Raw genomic sequence first — 20,834 nt, forward strand, 5'->3', positions numbered from 1 at the left:
TGGGGAGTAGTCCTTCTTTATTTTGTAACTGGAATTATATGTTATTTTAATACTTGGTAGAACTCACATGTAAGGCTGTTTGGTCCTGATATTTTCTTATTTTCTTTGAGACTGCTTTTTCTTTTTTCTTTTCCTTTCTTTTTTTTTTTTTTTTGGAGATGGGTCTTCCTACGTTGCCCAGGCTAGTGTGCAGTGGCTATTCACAGGTGCAATCACAGAGCATACCTCGAATTACTGGTCTCAACTGATCCTTGAACACTCGGTCTCAGGTGCCTCAAACTCCTGGGCTTGAACTCCTGATCTCGAATAATCCTGCTGCCTCAGCCTCCAGAGTAGCTGGGTCTACAGGTACACACCACCAGGCTTAGCCTCAAACTATTTTAAAATTCTGTTTCAATTTCCTTAATGGTTAAAGAGATGCTAACTTTTCCATTTCTTCTTGAGAAAGCTTTGGTAGATTGTTTTTTTCCCATGTAGGAATTTATCCATTTCATCTAAAGTTCCCAAATATATTAGCACAAAGTTATTCATAATCTGTTTAATATTTATAGCATTGATTTTATGTCCTATTTTTATTCTGACTTTTTTGTACCTTTTTTATTGATAAAACTTTTGAGGTGTGTCTCTCTTATTAGACAGAGATTTTTTCAGACATGCAGAAGCAATACTTATAAACTCATGTAGAAACTTTTTTAGAATGGGTCCGTCTTTTTTTTTTTTTTTTTTTTTTGAGATTGAGTCTCGCTCAGTCACCCAGGCTGGAGTGCAGTGGCACAATCTCGGCTCGCTGCAACCTTCGGTTCCTGGGTTCAAGCAATTCTCCTTCCTCAGCCTCCTGAGTAGCTGGGATTACAGGCATGTGCCACCACACCCAGCTAATTTTTGTATTTTTAGTAGAGACAGGGTTTCACCATGTTGGCCAGGCTGGTCTTGAATTCCTTACCTCAGGTGATCTGCCCTCCTCAGCCTCCCAAAGTGCTGGGATTACAGGTGTGAGCCACCGTGCCTGGCCAGGTCCACTTCTTGAGTCACACAGATCTGCTTCCCCAGACAGGTTCAAGAGACAACTCCTCCAGGCTTCCTACCAGTCTCTGTTCTGAAGGGAAACTTAAGAGGAAGTTTACTGTGGACAAACAAACTGTAGTCACTGTCAATGCCACAGATCTTGGGGCTGTAACTAGCACCCATCCACTCCTTCCTTTACTATGTATTCTAATCTCCCTTTACCCTTAGGTCTTAGTTGCTTATTCTTATTTACCCTCTCACCAATTCTGAGAGGTTAAGCCCTTGGTAATCATATTTTTCTCAGGCTGAGGTGGCTACACACTTACATTCACAGTTAAAATGGAGCATGAGAGTACCAGAAAGCACCCAAGTAGATTACTTGGGTTCTACATAAATTCTTTTCTGCCTCTATTGGGTAAAAGCAGCCCTACCTCCCTCCTGCTAATCAAGGTTACTTAGCCTCGACAGTATGGCAACTACTCTTCACGTCTGCTGGTCCCTAGACACGAGAAATCCAAAGTGTCCTGGGAAAAGCTGTAGCTTGCAGTTCAATGAGACCTTTCTGTGTAAGTTGGCAAGGGTGCATCTTCTTTGGGGACCTGGACCTTTGACCCTGCAGAGCCCAGAGTTACAGAAATGAAAGCACAACATATCTGAGTGGGTCAATCAGAGAGATGGTAAGTGGAGCTACTCCTGCTTCTACTTCTTGGTTCCTGGATCCGTGTATTCTTCCTATTGGGAACACAGTACCCTTTACAGTCCTCTGATTTAATAAATACACTGCATCCTGAAGAATGATACCCCATACTTTCATAATGTTACCTCTTAGCTGCTGCTTCAGCTGTGTCTTTGGAAAGTCAGTTTCTCTTCTTTCCTCCCTCCCTCCTTTCTTTCTTCTACCCTCCTTTCTTCTTCTCTCTCTTTTCTGTTCCTTCCTTTCCTCATTTCTCTTTCTTTCTTCCTCCCTCCCTCCCTTCGTTTCTTTCCTTGAGCTGAAATGGCTTGCACCTTCCTTTTCCCACATAAACACCAATGGGCTCTTCCCATTAGTCCTCTAGTTTCTTCCAGAGGTAGGTGAAATTATTGAAGGGACTTCAGCAGAAATTAGGGAAGATCTTCTGAACTGTGATTAAATGGAGTGTGGTCGTTTACCTAATTATCCTTGGTTATCACCTTCTGTGATTGTGATTTTACTTATTAAGCAGCAGAGCCATCTGGTGAAGACCTGCATTACTTTTTAATCTTATGCCTGCCTTTTGTCTTTCCCAGATTTGATAAATGGTTTGTCCTCATGATCCACTGATGCAGACTACTTGGGAGGTCCCAATGTCCTGGTGCCCAAAGGCAAGATCATTTTTCCCCCTGCAGTGTTTCTGTCTATCATGGTGATGTGAGTGGGCCCTTATTGGGGGTGCCTAATGCTGCAATAAAGAAAGAGTTTTCTTGGCTTGGTGCAGTGGCTCATGCCTGTAATCCCAACACTTTGGGAGGCCAAGGCAGGCGGATCACGAGGTCAAGAGATCAAGACCAACCTGGCCAACATGGTGAAATCCTGTCTCTACTAAAAATATAAAAATTAGCTGGGCGTGGTGGCGTGCACCTGTTGTCCCAGCTACTTGGGAGGCTGAGACAGGAGAATTGCTTGAACCCGGGAAGCAGAGGTTGCAGTGAGCCGAGACTGCGCCACTGCACTCCAGCCTGGCGACAGAGCAAGACTCCATCTCAAAGAAAAAAAAAAAAAGAAAAGGTTTTATCTTCTGAATTAAGCTGTATCCCTCTGAGCTAGTCAGGGAAATAGGCAATCTTTTTTTCTATGGCTCATAGATACTGGTATCACTGGTTATCACTTGTGATAAGTAAGCAACATCCTTCCTTCATAGATTTATAGCTCAGTGTTTGGCATATGCCCTATAATTATTATCACAAGCAAGATGTGCAGAGGCAAAGTTTTCTAGGATACAAGCACCTGTCTGTTTAGTTCACCTCTCCCTATATGGCACTTAGCATAGTGCTTGTCATATCAAAGGCACTCAGAAATGTTAATTAAATAAATATTAGTGATGGAAGAATGTCTTTCTATTGTCTTCACATATGAATAAAAAGTTGGCCAGGGTCAGTGGTTCATGCCTGTAATCCCAGCACTTTGAGAGGGTGAGGTGAGTGGATCACTTAAGTCCAGGAATTTGGGACCAGTCTGGGCAACATGGTGAAACCCCATCTCTACAAAAAATACAAAAATTAGCCGGGTGTGGTGGCACATGCCTGTAGTCCCGACTACTCAGGAGGCTGAGGTGGGAGGATCGCTTGAGCGTAGGAGGTGGAGGTCGCAGTGAGCCGAGTTTGGGCTGCTGCACTCCAGCCTGGGAGACAGAGCCAGACCCTGTCTCAAAAAAAAAAAAAAAGTTAACTAGATAAAACATCCTTTGTTTCTGGGTGTCCAAAGAGTTGTTTTTATTGTTTCACTGAAATGTCATGGATTAATATAGTCTGTTTTCCTGTATTAGTAGCCTGCTATTACTACATAAAAACATTCGAATGCCTTCTCTTTTGCTGTATTTTAGACATTTTTCAAAAGTCTAGGTTTTTGTGTTGCTTTTGCTTATGCTGAGACTCGGTGATCTCCACCTGTTTCTAAAACCAGCTCCCTATCTCCTGCTGAAGAATGTTCCTTTTGTTCTTTGACTTTTGATTCTGTGTCTTGTGTTTTAAGGTTCAGTTTAGGAATCTCAGTATATTTTAGGTTGATTCCCTGGAATTCAAGTGAGATGCATTTTTTTCTTTTTTTTGAGAAATTAATTAACAATTTATTCTAATGTGTAGATGTTTAAGTTCCTGGCATTTGACTGAGCTTTGTAATGTGTACTTTCTACACTGTGGAAAGAAGGAGTTCTGAAAATATATATATAGCCAGGTGCAGTGGCTCACGCCTCTAATCCCAGCACTTTGGGAGGCCGAGGTGGGTGGATCATCTGAGGTCAAGGGTTTGAGACCAGCCTGGCCAACATGGTGAAACCCCGTCTGTACTAAAAATACAAAAATAAGCCAGGCATGGTGGCAGGTGCCTGTAATCCCAGCTACTCGGGAGGCTGAGGCAGGAGAATCGCTTGAACCCGGGAGGTGGATGTTGCAGTGACCTGAGACTGTGCCATTGCACTCCAGCCTGGGCAACAAGAGCAAAACTCCATCTCAAAAAGAAAAAATATATATATTCTCAGAAAGAAAATATATCTATCTATCTATATAGATAGATAGATAGATTTCAAAATATGAATTTTTTTACCTATCAAGATAGAAGATCCTGTTAATAAATTTGGAGAACAATTAGATATTCAATAAGTAGACAATCTGCATTTCTACTTAATGGACATCTGTATTGCCAGAATGCCATTGAACGTGATCCTGGTTTTAAAGTAGTGGTTGTCCAAGAAAGGAGTACGAGGCTGAGAAGATTCTCTTAGAGTGACAGAATTGCTAGATTGAACAAGTTGATTTAGAATAGGTTGCTATACGTCTCTCTTATGGCTTTCAAGGATTCAGCAGGCCATTCTGGACAAGATCTACAAGAAAACATATGTGTTTCATTTTGAGTGATAACCCAAGGTTAAACCCAAAACCCTTAGGTTCAGGATTTCAAAGTATGGCCATACTAAGAGAAAATATTTATGACACATATACACTTGATTAATGCAACACTTACATTTGTTTCTGTCAATAAGCTAGCAGGGAGCAAGCTAATGTGTAGGGTAATAGTGACAGACATACACCAACTTAAGAGGAACAATCAGTGTCTTACTGTCAGGCTGCCACTGATGCCCAGCTAGTGCATCATTGATCCTCACCTACAAGATTTTCTTCCTCATTTCTGCATAAGGAGGCTAAAGTTACCTCAAAAGCTGGTGGTCGTGGTCTGCAGAAAACTCAGCTTAGCATTCCCCTTTAGAGATATGGGGATACTGATGCTCAATGTTCAAAGACAGCACAGCTGCCTGGACTTTATGATAAAACTCTCACTAGAGATTGAAGTTCATAGGAGCCTTAGCCTAGATTCTCATTAGTTCTTCCACAGACTTTCTCTCAAAAACAAGCAACATGTTTATATTACCCACTTTTCACATATAAGCATGTTTTTCACTTTTAAATAAATTCTCTCAAAAATTACATTTAAAACCACATTTTACATAAACATAGTTATGAAATTTCTTAATAACAACATATTTGTAATTTGACCAAGTGGAGTGAAAACCCTCTATCAAAACAAGTGCATTTTAGTGGGGAATGAGGCATCCTTTATAAATACATAAATGAATCATACACAGAACAATATCTGTGCAATATTAGTTAGCTTCCTTCTAATTCATCTCCACATGTCTTAGAACTATAACGAATCTCCCATCATAACTCAATCTTCCCCACAACTGAGGCCCACAGCCTGAGCTGGCCAGATTCCTTTGAGGGAACTGAGTTTCCATCTCTCACTCCCTGTCATCAGCCTACTAGAAACCGAGGTGAAGGAGTGTGAATGACTTGGAGCAGTGCCTCACTGACAGAAGAGCACAAGGAATATTCTCTTCCAAGAGGGCCTACAACATCTCTGCAGCAGGGGGCACCACTTCCCAAATCAAGCTTTGCTGGCGTTTTTGAAATCTGGAGGAAGGTGAAAAATGACTATTTTCATAAAGTAGGTAAAGGAAAATTCTGGAAGAGTACATCCATCTTTTTTAAGGCTCACCTGGAGAAGATTTGTAGGAGAACAAAATTATAAGTATCTGAAGTCAAGCAAGCACACCATGGGTCTGAGGTTGTTCTTGCTCCCTCCTGCACTTTGACTTCATCTATAGAATGTCAATAGCCCTGTAGGCTGATGTAGATATCTTTTAGTGGGTTAATAAATAAGGGTCTTTGGTTCAAATTGCATGTAGTGTCCTTTTGCCAGCAGTGACATATGTTTTTAACACTCTAAACTGAAACAAAGAACAAGAACTTCAACAAGAACAAGTTCCCACCCTGGTAGTCACATGCACTCAAAACAGCTCTTTGGAAGAGGCCACTACCACCGAGGGCAAAATTTCAAACAGTTAATCAGCTCCCAGCCTGTTTTCTTGAGTAGGAAAAAGAATTGAAATACTCAGCAATAAGAGAAAAGCCAAACAGGTGATGGCACATCTGTAGGATGCAAAACTATGCTGCCATTATAAATGCACTCGAGGAGAATATGTATGGAAATGGGAAAGCATTCCCTTTATATTGTTAAGCAATAAAAAAAAAAAAGAGAGAGACAGAGAGCAGCCATAAAATAGTACCCACATTTTAGTTTTTAATATAATCAGCAAAAAACCTGGCTGGAAACTTGTAAATTTGAAGAGTGTTTATCTTTGGTTGGTGAGATTATAGCTGACTAGTTTTTTTTCAAATTTTGTTTTTAGATTTATGACTTTTCCAAATTTCCTAACTTTTTTTCTTTCTCCTTTTTAATTTATTATTATTATACTTTAAGTTCTAGGGTACATGTGCACAAAGTGCAGGTTTGTTACATATGTATACGTGTGTCATGTTGATGTGCTGCAGCCATTAACTCGTCATTTACATTAAGTATATCTCCTAATGCTATCCCTCCCCCCTCCCCCCACCCCACGACAGGCCCCACTGTGTGATGTTCCCCTTCCTGTGTCCAAGTGTTCTCATTGTTCAATTCCCACCCATGAGTGAGAACATGTGGTGTTTGGTTTTCTGTCCTTGCAACAGTTTGCTCAGAATGATGGTTTCCAGCTTCATCCATATCCCTACAAAGGACACGAGTGCATCCTTTTTTATGGCTGCATAGTAGTCCATGGTATATATATGCCACATTTTCTTAATCCAGTCTATCATTGATGGACATTTTGGTTTGTTCCAAGTCTTTGCTAATGTGAATAGTGCTGCAATAAACATACATGTTCATGTGTCTTTATAGCAGCATGATTTATAGTCCTTTGGGTATATACCCAGTAATGGGATGGCTGGGTCAAATGGTATTTCTAGTTCTAGATCCCTGAGGAATCACCACACTGTCTTCCACAATGGCTGAACTAGTTTACAGTCCCACCAACAGTGTAAAAGTGTTCCTACTTCTCTGCATCCTTTCCAGCACCTGTTGTTTCCTGACTTTTTAATGATGGCCATTCTAACTGGTGTGAGATGGTATCTCATTGTGGTTTTAATTTGCATTTCTCTGATGGCCAGTGATGATGAGCATTTTTTCATGTGTCTGTTGGCTGCATAAATGTCTTCTTTTGAGAAGTGTCTGTTCATATCCTTCACCCACTTGTTGATGGGGTTGTTTGATTTTTTCTTGTAAATTTCTTTAAGTTCTTTGTAGATTCTGGATATTAGCCCTTTGTCAGATGAGTAGATTGCAAAACTTTTCTCCCATTCTGTAGGTTGCCTGTTCACTCTGATGGTAGTTTCTTTTGCTGTGCAGAAGCTCTTTAGTTTAATTAGATCCCATTTGTGAATTTTGGCTTTTGTTGCCATTGCTTTTGGTGTTTTAGACATGAAGTCCTTGCCCATGCCTGTGTCCTGAATGGTATTGCCTAGGTTTTCTTCTAGGGTTTTTATGGTTTTAGGTCTGACATTTAAGTCTTTAATCCATCTTGAATTAATTTTTGTATAAGGTGTAAGGAAGGGATCCAGTTTCAGCTTTCTACATATGGCTAGCCGGTTTTCCCAGCACCATTTATTAAATAGGGAATCCTTTCCCCATTGCTTGTTTTTGTCAGGTTTGTCAAAGATCAGATGGCTGTAGATGTGTGGTATTATTTCTGAGGGCTCTGTTCTGTTCCATTGGTCTATATCTCTGTTTTGGTACCAGTACCATGCTGTTTTGGTTACTGTAGCCTTGTAGTATAGTTTCAAGTCAGGTAGCGTGATGCCTCCAGCTTTGTTCTTTTGGCTTAGGATTGACTTGGTGATGCAGACTCTTTTTTGGTTCCATATGAACTTTAAAGTAGTTTTTTCCAATTCTGTGAAGAAAGTCATTGGCAGCTTGATGGGGATGGCATTGAATCTATAAATTACCTTGGGCAGTATGGCCATTTTCACGATATTGATTCTTCCTATCCATGAGCATGGAATGTTCTTCCATTTGTTTGTGTCCTCTTTTATTTCATTGAGCAGTGGTTTGTAATTCTCCTTGAAGAGGTCCTTCACATCCCTTGTAAGTTGGATTCCTAGGTATTTTATTCTCTTTGAAGCAATTGGGAATGGGAGTTCACTCATGATTTGGCTCTCTGTTTGTCTGTTATTGGTGTATAGGAATGCTTGTGATTTTTGCACATTGATTTTGTATCCTGAGACTTTGCTGAAGTTGCTTATCAGCTTCAGGAGATTTTGGGCTGAGACGAAGGGGTTTTCTACATATACAATCATGTCATCTGCAAACAGGGACAATTTGACTTCTTCTTTTCCTAATTGAATACCCTTTATTTCTTTCTCCTGCCTGATTGCCCTGGCCAGAACTTCCAACACTATGTTGAATAGGAGTGGTGAGAGAGGGCATCCCTGTCTTGTGCCAGTTTTCAAAGGGAATGCTTCCAGTTTTTGCCCATTCAGTATGATATTGGCTGTGGGTTTGTCATAAATAGCTCTTATTATTTTGAGATATGTCCCATCAATACCTAATTTATTGAGAACTTTTAGCATGAAGGGTTGTTGAATTTTGTCAAAGGCCTTTTCTGCATCTATTGAGATAATCATGTGGTTTTTGTCTTTGGTTCTGTTTATATGCTGGATTACGTTTATTGATTTGTGTATATTGAACCAGCCTTGCATCCCAGGGATGAAGCCCACTTGATCATGGTGGATAAGCTTTTTAATGTGCTGCTGGATTTGGTTTGCCAGTATTTTATTGAGGATTTTTGCATCAATGTTCATCAGGGATATTGGTCTAAAATTCTCTTTTTTTTGTTGTGTCTCTGCCAGGCTCTGGTATCAGGATGATACTAGCCTCATAAAATGAGTTAGGGAGGATTCCCTCTTTTTCTATTGATTGGAATAGTTTCAGAAGGAATGGTACCAGCTCCTCTTTTTACCTCTGGTAGAATTTGGCTGTGAATCCATCTGGTCCTAGACTTCTTTGGTTGGTAGGCTCTTAATTATTGCCTCAATTTGAGAGCCTGTTATTGGTCTATTCAGGGATTCAACTTTTTCCTGGTTTAGTCTTGGGAGGGTGTATGTGTTGAGGAATTTATCCATTTCTTCTAGATTTTCTAGTTTATTTGTGTAGAGATGTTTATAGTATTCTCTGATGGTAGTTTGTATCTCTGTGGGATTGGAGGTGATATCCCCTTTATCCTTTTTTATTGCCTCTATTTGATTCTTCTCTCTTTTCTTCTTTATTAGTCTTACTAGTGGTCTATCAATTGTGTTGATCTTTCAAAAAACCAGCTCCTGGATTCATTGATTTTTTGAAGGGTTTTTTATGTCTCTATCTCCTTCAGTTCTGCTCTGATCTTAGTTATTTCTTGCTTTCTGCTAGCTTTTGAATGTGTTTGCGCTTGCTTCTCTAGTTCTTTTAATTGTGATGTTAGGGTGTCAATTTTAGATCTTTCCTGCTTTCTCTTGTGGGCATTTAGTGCTATAAATTTCCCTCTACACACTGCTTTGAATGTGCCCTAGTGATTCTGGTATGTTGTGTCTTTGTTCTCGTTGGTTTTAAAGAACATCTTTATTTCTGCCTTCATTTCATTATGTACCCAGTAGTCATTGAGGAGCAGGTTGTTCAGTTTCCATGTAGTTGAGCGGTTTTGAGTGAGTTTCTTAATCCTGAGTTCTAGTTTGATTGCACTGTGGTCTGAGAGAGTTTGTTATAATTTCTGTTCTTTTACATTTGCTGAGGAGTGCTTTACTTCCAACTATGCGGTCAATTTTGGAATAGGTGTGGTGTGGTGCTCAGAAGAATGTATATTCTGTTGATTTGGGGTGGAGAGTTCTGTAGATGTCTATTAGGTCTGCTTGGTGTAGAGCTGAGTTCAATTCCTGGATATCGTTGTTAACTTTCTGTCTCGTTGATCTGTCTAATGTTGACAGTGGGGTGTTAAAGTCTCCCATTATTATTGTGTGGGAGTCTAAGTCTCTTTGTAGGTCTCTAAGGACTTGCTTTATGAATCTGGGTGCTCCTGTATTGGGTGCATATATATTTAGGATAGTTAGCTCTTCTTGTTGAATTGATCCCTTTACCATTATGTAATGGCCTTCTTTGTCTTTTCTGATCTTTGTTGGTTTAAAGTCTGTTTTATCAGAGACTAGGATTGCAACCCCTGCTTTTTTTTTGTTTTCCATTTGCTTGGTAGATCTTCCTCCATCCCTTTATTTTGAGCCTATTTGTGTCTCTGTGTCTCTGCACATGAAATGGGTCTCCTGAATACAGCACACTGATGGGTCTTGACTCTTTATCCAATTTGCCAGTCTGTGTCTTTTAATTGGAGCATTTAGCCCATTTACATTTAAAGTTAATATTGTTATGTGTGAATTTGATCCTGTCATTATGATGTTAGCTGGTTATTTTGCTCATTAGTTGATGCAGTTTATTCCTAGCATTGGTGGTCTTTACAATTTGGCATGTTTTTGCAGTAGCTGGTACCGGTTGTTCCTTTCCATGTTTAGTGCTTCCTTCAGGAGCTCTTGTAAAGCAGGCCTGGTGGTGACAAAATCTCTCAGCATTTGCTTGTCTGTAAAGGATTTTATTTCTCCTTCACTTATGAAGCTTGGTTTGGCTGGGTATGAAATTCTGGGTTGAAAATTCTTTTCTTTAAGAATGTTGAATATTGGCCCCCACTCTCTTCTGGCTTGTAGAGTTTCTGCCAAGAGATCAGCTGTTAGTCTGATGGGCTTCCCTTTGTGGGTAACCCGACCTTTCTCTCTGACTGCCCTTAACATTTTTTCCTTCATTTCAACTTTGGTGAATCCGACAATTATGTGTCTTGGGGTTGCTCTTCTGAAGGAGTATCTTTGTGGCGTTCTCTGTATTTCCTGAATTTGAATGTTGGCCTGCCTTGCTAGATTGGGGAAGTTCTCCTGGATAATATCCTGCAGAGTGTTTTCCAACTTGGTTGCATTCTCCCCGTCACTCTCAGGTACACCAATCAGACATAGATTTGGTCTTTTCACATAGTCCCATATTTCTTGGAAGCTTTGTTCATTTCTTTTTATGCTTTTTTCTCTAAACTTCTCTTCTCACTTCATTTCATTCATTTGATCTTCCATCACTGATACCCTTTCTTCCGCTTGATCGAATTGGCTAATGAAGCTTGTGCATGTGTCACGTAGTTCTCGTGCCATGGTTTTCAGCTCCATCAGGTCATTTAAGGTCTTCTCCGCGCTGTTTATTCTAGTTAGCCATTTGTCTAATCTTTTTTCAAGGTTTTTAGCTTCTTTGCGATGGGTTCGAACATCCTCCTTTGGCTCAGAGAAGTTTGTTATTACCGATTGTCCGAAGCCTTCTTCTCTCAACTTGTCAAAGTGATTCTCCGTCCAGCTTTGTTCTGTTGCTGGCGAGGAGCTGTGCTCCTCTGGAGGAGAAGAGGCACTCTGATTTTTAGAATTTTCAGCTTTTCTGCTCTGGTTTCTCCCCATCTTTGTGGTTTTATCTACCTTTGGTCTTTGATAATGGTGACGTACAGATGGGGTCTTGGTGTGGATGTCCTTTCTGTTTGTTAGTTTTCCTTCTAACAGTCAGGACTCTCAGCTGCAGGTCTGTTGGAGTTTGCTGGAGGTCCACTCCAGACCCTGTTTGCCTGGGTATCACCAGCGGAAACTGCAGAACTGCAAATATTGCAGAATGGCAAATGTAGCTGCCTGATCATTCCTCTGGAAGCTTCGTCTCAGAGGGGCACCTGGCTGTATGAGGTGTCAGTTGGGCCCTACTGGGAGGTGCCTCCCAGTTAGGCTACTCGGGGGTCAGGGACCCACTTGAAGAGGCAGTCTGTCCGTTCTCAGATCTCAAACTCCATGCTGGGAGATCTGCTACTCTCTTCAAAGCTGTCAGACAGAGATGTTTAAGTCTGCAGAAGTTTCTGCTGCCTTTTGTTCGGCTATGCTCTGCCCCCAGAGATGGAGTCTACAGAGGCAGGGAGGCCTCCTTGAGCTGCGGTGGGCTCCACCCAGTTCAAGCTTCCAAGCGGCTTTGTTTACCTACTCAAGCGTCAGCAATGGCAAGTGCCCCTCCCTCAGCCTCGCTGCTGCCTTGCAGTTTGATCTCAGACTGCCGTGCTAGCAATGAGCGAGGCTCTGTGGGCGTGGGACCCTCCACACCAGGCACAGGATATTAACCTCCTGGTGTGCCATTTGCTAAGACCATTGGAAAAGCACAGTATTAGGGTGGGAGTGTCCCGATTTTCCAGGTGCCATCTTTGAAGGCTTCCCTTGGCTAGGAAAGGGAATTCCCTGACCCTTTATGCTTCCCAGGTGAGGCAAGGCCATGCTTCAGCTCACAGTCCGTAGGCTGCACCCACTGTCCTGCTCCCACTGTCTGACAAGCACCAGTGAGATGAACCTGGTACCTCAGTTGGAAATGCAGAAATCACCTGTCTTCTGCGTTGCTCACACTGGGAGCTGCAGACTGGAGCTGTTCCTATTCGGCCATCTTGGAACCTCCCCTCCAAATTTCCTAACATTTCTGTATTTGAAATGTGTTACTTCTCTAATCAGAAAAAAAAATTTAACGTGTTATTTAAAATACTGACTCCTTAAATCAGACATTCTGAGGTCCTCTCCAGCCCTGCAAATCCCCTCTTCTTACTACAGTGGAGGTGGCACATTCACCTAGAATTTTGGGCTCCTCTTCTGAGTAGTAGGTGATACTAATAGAAGAATGTTTGGAATTGCAGGATTTGCTCAGAGAACTCTTGGCTAATTTTTATGGGGTGAATCTACTTCTTTCTCCCAGTGCATCCTCCTCAAGAAAAATGCTTCACCTGCTGGTTAACTAGAATTTCCTCTTTGTTGTCTTTCAGAAGGCTGCTTGGTAACACACACTAGTCAGGAAACCACTACTTTTGAAACAATATTTTTCTCCAAGAATTATTATTATTGACTCTTCCCTTTGTCTTCTGTCATTCTTAAGAAGGCAAAGCTAGGTTTTAGGAGGAAAGCTTGGGCGTTGTCTGAAAACAGATACAGATATCATTAAAAGTCTCGTGGGACCTAAGCAAAGTGCCTGTCCCATCTGAGCCACTAAGAAGCAATACCATGGCCTGTATTAGCTGCAGAAAGGCCCTTAAAAATAAGGCAGTCAGTACTAGAAAAGGCAAAGGAATTTGTTAAGCTGCCACTGCAAGCAAATGACAGAACAGAAACCCAACCCAGGGTGCTCTGCCCGACTAGTTCCATGACTATATGGGAAATGAAGCCACATATACAAAATCACATGGTGTATATAGCTGTGAAAAAGCTAGCATGACATTAGCTTTTTTAGGTAACAAGGCTAAGCTTATTGTCAGACCTGATGCATTTTCATCTTTTGATGCATATGAACTTTCTTTTCTACAGGATTAGGGGATAGAGAGAGGTAACTACAGAGTATGCCCATTATTCTATGGAGAATATTTCCTCTTTAGGTTTGCTGTGTGCAGAGTCTTAGCTTTAATTTAATTAAGAGATCACCAGGAGAAAGACACACGTATTCATCCATGTCTCCCTAGCACCTGGATCTGCATTTGACATGAGGTGGACTTCTGTGTTTATTATTCCCTATCTTCCTATCCAGCTGGAAAGTGGGTCTTACCTCTGTGTGTAAAACAAGATCTATCACTCCCAAACCACATGTACACACACACACACACACACACACACACACACTATGAACTGAGTGCCCACAGGAAAGATACTTATTGGTCAGTTATCCTTGCCCAGCACACTGGACACCTGGATTTAAGTAAGTTCATGATGATGGAGAAAATGGAGAAAGTGAATTGAATTATTTGTAAGTCCGTGCTTATGGAAAAATGAGGAAAGAAATAGAATATTTAGTCTGAAGCTCAGAAAGTGAAGACTTTAAATCATAATTACCATGCTTACAAGGGTGATTGTAGGATATAATATAATGGACAAGAATAAATCTTTAAGACAAGGACAGATAGTGCTTGAACATGTTATTTAGGTCAAGAGATCTCCATCTTCACTATAGACTAAAGGAGAAGAGATGAATGTAAACTAGGGAGGCTTAGACAAACCTAGGAAGTTTCCAGGGAATCTGCTGTCTCTAGACTTGACAAACGGGCAAAAAACACCTCTCTCTTTACTCTTGTGATTCTTTGTATCCCTTGGAGGGGGAAGGTGGACTGTGTCACTGAAGACCTTTCATCTCTGAGTCACAGTAAACATCCCAAGAAAGCAGTCCAAAATGATATCCTGAGAAGTCTACTTGAAGTCAAGTAAAATAATAATTAATGTGTACAACTATATCCTAGGCTTAACCTCAAACCTGTGTAGCTAAATGGGAGAGTTAAGAGAAGGGAGAAAAGGTGAAAATCGTACTGTGTTAGCATCCGGCCACCAAACAGAGGCAAATAAAGGAGATACTTGCTTTTTAATCCTGGTGCCAAGGTCTCTGGATAGAAAAGGCTGGTGTAAGTCAGGTGTTGTGGGAGGAATTTGCCTCTGAGGGATGGACAGTGGTTCACACGGCCAGATCAGGCAGCAGATGTGTGCCGATGCTGGCGAAGCCTTCGTCCTTACAAGAGACAAGTCAAAGAGACCCGAAGTAATGAAGAGAATGCAGAGGGTGGAGCCTCCAGCAAGCACGAGTTGAGGAGTAGTCTGGGGTTGTGAAGATGGGTATTTTTACAAAAGCAACCACATTTGAATTTGTATCTTTGATGAGAATTTTTGCACACTGAGCGTTGATGTCCTCAAAAAAGAAAATACAATAATAGGAGAGCGCCCCCTGCTGGCAAGCAGTGAGCTAGGCATCTCTACCTCTGAGCCTGATTGACCTGGCTCCCCTTTCTCGGTTTAGAAGGTGCACAGAAACCTTAACTGAGCTGCTTCTGTTTCATTCTTGAGGGCGTGGGGGTTTTCATGGCGGTCCGGATCTTCTGTGCCTGGAGTCAGCCTAGGTTCACCATGCTGCCTCTCCTCTGCATTTTTCCTCCCCTCCAACTTCGCCCTCAGTCTCTCTCCAATCTCAACTTTGCCACATTTTTCAAGAGGCAATTTATTTTCACCAAATTTCAGGGTTCTCAAAAGACAGTAAGATTAAGTTTGGCTTCATACACTTCCTCCTTTCCATTCTGCAGATATCCCAAGGAATTGCAAAAGGGTCTGGCTCCCTGCTTGGAACTAGAGGCATGAGGAAAATACAAAGAGAAGAAAGAAAAAGTAGTATCTCAGCAAACTATCCTGCCTCACATATGTTCTTTAATTTTCTTGCTGGAAAATCTCTGGGCCCTGTCTCTATGCTCTTTCCATCTCAGGGTCCAGAATAGGGAGAATACGAAATTATATCCATGTGGGTGTAATATCAAATTTACCTTGAACCCCAGTATTAGATCCTGACTTACAAAGACAATCTCTGAAAAGGTAAAGGGGTCTGTATGTTGGGCTCCTCAGTTGCTCTTTCCTGGCCTAACTTAAAGAAGGGCTTTGAAGTGTGTGGTGTGTGTGTGTGTGTGTGTGTGTGTGTGTGTGTGTGTGAGAGAGAGAGAGACAGAGAGAACCTTAACTGGGAAAAGGGCTGATTTTTTTGATGATTATCTCTTCCTGAATCTCAATGGGGATGGGGAAGTTTCCACTGTGTGGTAGCATTCGTGAGAACCACCCTTTCTACTCATTGCCAAAAGTTAGAAGTTATTGTTGTACAGATTTTTGTTAGTTGGAAACAAGATAATTCTATAAAAATGTGGAATATTTCTATTAGAATCATTTAAAAAACAAATGCCCTTAGACTGTGTCTTTTTGCTCTCACTACTGTGTGTGATCATGAATTCACAAACACTCCTGATTTTTCTGAAGTAGTGGTCTACAAACTGTAACATAAACCAGCATCTCCTGGATTAGCATTCTCTAATAAGCTGGAAGTTTGTTAGGTAAAAACACAAAAATACGTGAGGCCTGCTACTAATAATACAAGTCAGAGTATCTCCAGATTATTGACCCTGGGATGTCCAAGTCAGTACACATTGTTGAAGACAGAAACACACTTGTGCTACAATAAAATGTGAGCCATGTAATACAATAGATTAGGGGCCAGCCTGGCCAACATAGCGAAACCCCCATCTCTACTAAAAATACAAAAAATTAGCCAGGTGTGGTGGCACATACCTGTAATCCCAGCTACTCAGGAGGCTGAGGCAGGAGAATCGCTTAAACCTGGGAGGCAAAGGTCGCAGTGAGCCAAGATCGCGCCACTGCACTCTAGTCTGGGTGACAGAGCGAGACTCCATCTCAAAAAAAAAAAAAATAGATTAGGGGATATGAAATATCTGAAAGGAAGAAAAGGAGCCAAGAAAAGGAAAGGAGGAAAGAAGAATACAAGGGGATACAAACAATAAGCCCATGAGAAGATGAAGTTTCCAGTGTGGCAGATACTCTCTTCCTTCCCTAATGCCTGGAATCTGGCTGTGCGTGGAGAAAGATGAAAGGCTCTGTCTAGTGAGTCCACTGGACTAGAAGCTCCCTGGGACTAGGTTATGTGTTTTGCATCTCCAGTACCTAGCGGTCTGCCTGGCACAGAGTCTATGCTCAGAAAGTGTTTCATTGATGAATGGAGAGACAGGTAGTACATTAGCATGCTGAGTTTGCAAAAAGTCATTAAAAGTGTAAATTAGAATGTTCTACCAATTATATGTTATACTACCCTCTGTTCTATAGCTCAGTGATCGTCTGTCTGAATTTCCCGCTTTGAACACTAGATGTCCTCTGGGACTGACACCATGACCAGACCCTAGCGATTCAAATCTCTCACCAGCGCTCTCCTGCTGAGGGCTGGGCCCTGTTTCCCACACCCTTCAGAACTTCTGTCAATGGACTGCTCACTGAAACATTATCCTGGCTCCCACATGACTTATAGCGTTAGCCAGTGCTTGAAACCTACTCCCCCACTGGGTTGGTTCTTCTAGAATTCTGATATTAGCCTCAATCTACTGGGCATTTTACTTTGGACTGCTGACCATCCACCTTGGGAATGAGCTCTTTAGCCAGTTCAGTCAATCCTACCAAGAACTGGCTTCTTCCTTTACTCAGTGACCTATCTCGAGGGTTTCCATGGGACCAAGAGTCATGTGGGAGCATGACAGAGGGAGCGTTGGAGGATGCATTTGTATCTTCAGTATCCTAATGAATCCTCTGGAAATTGGTGGTGTGATGGAATGTTTGATTCTAATTCATACTAATGTATGGCTACGATAGTTACCATGCCTTTACAAAGGGCAATCTGAAAAGTCACTAGGACCTTCTAAGAGAGTTAAAATGCAGCCATTTCTCTCACTTGGTTTGTGCTTCTTTTCCTCTCCTGAATAGTGAATTTCAAAGTTCTTTCATTCCTCTTTACTTTAGAAGACAAAGTTGTAGGACCCCTAATCCCGCAAGGTGCTGTAAAGGGGGAGAAAGGGGTCAAGTAAATTTACTGCTTAACATTAGTCAATAGTTACCACTTTATGAGGCTTTAAAAAGAATAACCAAAATAGTCACTGAAACCATTCTGAGGAGGTAAAAGTAAATAAAGCCGTCTCCCCCGTGACCTTCATTTCATTTCCATTTTGTTCTCCTGATAGTGATTTTTAAGGGTCCCTAATCCTCTTGTATCCTAGAGGGCCAATACTACAGGAACACTGATTCTACTGGATGCTCTGTTGAGGAGAAAGAGTGATTCTTCCATAGGACCCATTCAAATACATTTAGGAAATCTGCTTCCCGTAGTTGGTTCTTAGATATTTACAGTGCCTCTTAGAACATGAAAAGCTCTGTAATAAATTCTATTTATGTTAACTTTTTTATTTATTTACAAATATTTAGGCCCTGGAAGATCTTTCCCTATAACTCCTGATAAACTTTGGGAAATGCTCTTGAACTATTTCATGATCCCCTTTGGAGGCTGCAATTCTTTCCCTCCTCATGTTTGCTGTTCAGTCCAGTGTAATCTTGGTGTCACACTAGGTAGTGAACCTGAACATTACACACGATGCCAGTATTTCATGAGAGCCATGAAAACTGAAAGCTTTCAAATGCCAATTGAAAGCTGGTGCCATTTACTTTCACAGCACAAAGATCCACAAAGATAACAGGAAAATTTCTTTTCTTTTCTTTTTTTTTTTTTTTTTTTTGAGACAGGGCCTCACTCTGTCATCCAGACTGACGCAGTGGCATTATCTTGGCTCACTGCAACCTCCACCTCTTGGGCCCTAGGGATCCTTTCACTTCAGCATCTCAAGTAGTTGGGACTACAGGTGTGCACCATCACACCTGCTAATTTTTGTATTTTTAGTGGAGATGGGGTTTCCCTATGTTGCCCAGGCTGGTCTTGAACTCCTAGACTCAAGTGATCCTCCCACCTCAGCCTCCCTAAGTGCTGGGATTATAAGCGTGAGCCACTGCGCCTGGCCAAAAATAACATGAAAAATTATTTTAGTTCGCTTTCACTCAGATAAGCATGAAAGCTGATTACTTCTCTTCTTCTGATAAAGGTCTCTATGCTTCTTCCGAGAGAGAGATTTCGGAACAATGGGAAGAGTCTGAATTGAGTCTTTCTGTCCTCGATCATGACCTGAGCAGTCTGTTCACATCAAGAGCACACAGTCTGTCCTCTTGGGGTGCATTGGGCACCGTGTGAAGGCTGCCTAACCATGTGAGAGCTTGTTCTCCAGATGGGTTAACTGAACCCTCTCAATCTCACAGACTGTGCACATGTCCCTAATTAGTAGCAAGGCTTCCTTCTCCGTTCTCCACCCTTGGAGAACCCTGGAACTGCCCCTACCCCACTCTAACTCCTCTTGTCTATAGCAGTGGCTTTAATCTCCTGAGGTCACCCACCACTACCTCCCTTTAATGTACATTCCAGTCACAAATATGGGACAGGGCGAGGCGTGTGGCTGTCATGCAAAAAGCCCACAGGTACAGACAAGGACAGACCTGCAGAAGTCTTTCTTCTGACACCTACATTCTCTCAGTCGTGTACCATATTAGGACCTTGCCAACAGTTCTCTGTCACCTGGTGAATGCCTACTCATATTTCAAGCCTGAATTTAAGTATCAACTACTCCAGAGCCTACCTTGGAATAATTCCTATTCTTTCTTTTATGTTCCTTGCACATTTAAAACTTGTTATTTATAGTTTACATAGAACTGTAAGTCCCTTGAGGACAGGGACCACATCTTATTTATCTTTGTATACTGACAGTGCATTGTAGGTGCTTAATAAATAATTGTCAAATAAATGAATTACAGTGAACATCTATCGTAGGAAGGTCTAAAAGGTAAAAAGAAGCATAAAGCAACATTCCCTTTACCAGTTTGCTTTCGGTTTAGGTGGAGAGATATGATATGTTTATAGAGAGAGACAACTGACAGTGCAAGGCTGTAAAAGCACAAAGTCAGCAGTGTAGAAACGGGTTCTGTGAGTTCAGAGAAGGACTAGATCACCCAGGACTGAAATGTTTGGGCAAGTCTTCTGGGTGGTCATGAGTGGTTAGGTGAAATTTGGCGGTGGGTAGGACTTGCATAGGTAGGAAAAGGCACCCCAGGCAGTGGGAATGGCAAATGTGATTCAAAATGAAAATTCAGACAATGGTAAATAGACAAATTTGGCTACAGTATTATATTTAACATTGATGTAATAATTTTATCAAATGTACTGTTTGTGTTCAAATTTGTTAGTTGACCCACAATCTTTTTTGAAGTATACTTTCTCCCCCCAGTGCAGGCTCCAGGCTAGCATCAGGATGCAGTTAACTGCCAAAACTCTTTAGCTACCTTTAACCTGAATCATTTCCACAGACTTTCAGTGTCTTTTTGGTCTTCAACATTTTTTTAAAAATCACGAAAGAGAAGACCTTTTTATCCCACCTTTTTGAGAGATTTTATCTTTTAGAGTAGTTCCAGGTTCACAGCCTCCCAACAAGCACAGCCTCCCCCATTATCGACATCCCCCCACCAGAGATACAGTTGTTACAATCGAGAAGCCTGCATTGATACAGTGTTATCACCCAAAGTCTGTAGTTTATATTAGGGTTCACTCTTGGTCATGTACATTCTGTGGGTTTTGGCAAATGTATAATGACACGCATCCACCATTATAATATCATGCAGAATAGTCTCACTGCTCAAAAATTTTCTGTGTTTGCCTATTTGTCTCTCCCTTCCTCCTTAACCCCTGGCAACTACTGATCTATTTACCATTTTCATAGTTTTGCCTTTTCCAGAATGTCATATAGTTGGAATCATACAGTACATACAGTATGTAGTAGCAGCTACATACAGTGGTAGCCGTTTCAGAATAGCTTCTTTCACTTAATAATATTCATTTAAGGTCCCGCTATGTCTTGTCATGACTTGGGAGCTCATTTCGTTTTAGTGCTGAATAATATTCCATTATTTGGATGTACCACAGTAATTTATCTATTCAGCTCCTGAGGGATGCCTTGGTTGCTTCTAAACTTTGACAGTTATGCATAAAGCTGTTATGAACATCCATGTGCAGGTTTTTGTGTGGACATAAGTTTTTAACTCATTTGTGTAAATACCAAGGAGAGTGACAGCTGGATTACGTGTTAAGAGTGTGTTTAGTTATTTTTTTTTTTATTTTTTTTGAGATGGAGTTTTGCTCTTGTTGCCCAGGCTGGGGTGTAATGGCACAATCTCGG

The 20,834-nt window shown here is 41.4% G+C and overlaps 1 protein-coding gene and 1 long non-coding RNA gene across 2 annotated transcripts in view; both read left to right on the forward strand.

The window, feature by feature from the left end:
* LOC134757178 (uncharacterized) overlaps positions 1–2,349 on the forward strand; it is a 65,834-nt gene extending 63,485 nt beyond the window's left edge. The window contains exon 3 of the long non-coding RNA XR_010130875.1: positions 2,275–2,349. This is a non-coding gene — a long non-coding RNA (uncharacterized lncRNA). The remainder of the gene's footprint in view (positions 1–2,274) is intronic.
* The window catches only part of RNASE1 (ribonuclease A family member 1, pancreatic), a 249,634-nt gene that overhangs the window by 164,418 nt on the left and 64,382 nt on the right, over positions 1–20,834 (forward strand). The gene's annotated exons all lie outside the window — the stretch shown is intronic.

This window comes from Gorilla gorilla, chromosome 15 (genome assembly GCF_029281585.2).
Source record: "Gorilla gorilla gorilla isolate KB3781 chromosome 15, NHGRI_mGorGor1-v2.1_pri, whole genome shotgun sequence".
Lineage (NCBI taxonomy): Eukaryota > Metazoa > Chordata > Mammalia > Primates > Hominidae > Gorilla > Gorilla gorilla.